We start from the raw sequence: 1,009 nt of genomic DNA on the forward strand, positions 1-1,009 counted from the left end.
TGTTTATGAGCATAGATTGGATTGTCGGTTTACTCCCAGTAGACCTTGAAATCGAGCGAACTTTTACACAAAGAAGATGTGAACGAATAGCTTAGAGATAGAATGAGATAGGCCTTGGAAATCAAAATCAAGACCGAGGTAATGAAGCCGAACATGTACGAAATCCTATCCTTATTGCCGATGATAAGGATCGATGCATCAGACAATATGCTGTGCTGCTTTTCAATGAGTTAAATCCAGGAATTAGAAGGCCAAATATTGAGGCAACCCAATTCGAATTAAAACCAGTGATGTTTCAAATGCTACAAACGGTGGGCCAATTTAGTTGTATGCCCACGGAAGATCCACATCTCCGCCTTCGATTGTTTATGGAGGTGAGTAACTCATTCAAGATAGCCGGTGTGATTGAAGACGCACTGAGGTTGAAGTTGTTTCTATACTCGTTGCAAAATCGAGCACGAGCATGGCTCAATCCATTGCCACCATGTTCTATATATGGAAAGAATTAGCAGAGAGATTTTTGGTTAAGTATTTCCCACCTAGCAAAAATGCTAAGTTGAGGAACGAGATCACAGCTTTCCAACAATAGGATGATGAGTCTTTGTATGAGGCTTGGAAGCAATTCAAGGAGTTACTTCCTAAGTGTCCTCATCATGGGATTCCTCATTGTATCCAGTTGGAGACATTCTATAATGGTCTCAATGCACATACAAGATTGATGGTAGATGCTTCTGCAAATGGTGCAATTTTGTCTAAGTATTATAATGAGGCTTATAAGATCATCGAGAGGATCGCGAGCAACAACTATCAATGGCCAACAAATCAAACAGTTTCAGGAAGATGTGTAGCTGGAGTTCACGAAGTTGATGCTCTCACTTCGTTATCAACTCAGGTATCATCTATTTCCCCTATGTTAAAGCAGTTTACCGCTAATGGTGCTAATAATTTTGTAGCTCAGCCACCAAGTCCGTTTGAAGTAGTTTCCTGTGTGTATTGTGAGGAAGGTCAT

General features: G+C 40.5%; 1 non-coding gene across 1 annotated transcript; it reads right to left on the minus strand.

The window, feature by feature from the left end:
• Positions 1–553: 553 nt before the first annotated feature.
• LOC128282423 (small nucleolar RNA R71) lies at positions 554–660 on the minus strand. The gene has a single exon (XR_008272693.1). It is a non-coding gene; the product is annotated as a small nucleolar RNA R71 (small nucleolar RNA).
• Positions 661–1,009: the final 349 nt, after the last annotated feature.

Source organism: Gossypium arboreum, chromosome 1, assembly GCF_025698485.1.
Source record: "Gossypium arboreum isolate Shixiya-1 chromosome 1, ASM2569848v2, whole genome shotgun sequence".
In the NCBI taxonomy this organism is placed as follows: Eukaryota; Viridiplantae; Streptophyta; class Magnoliopsida; order Malvales; family Malvaceae; genus Gossypium; species Gossypium arboreum.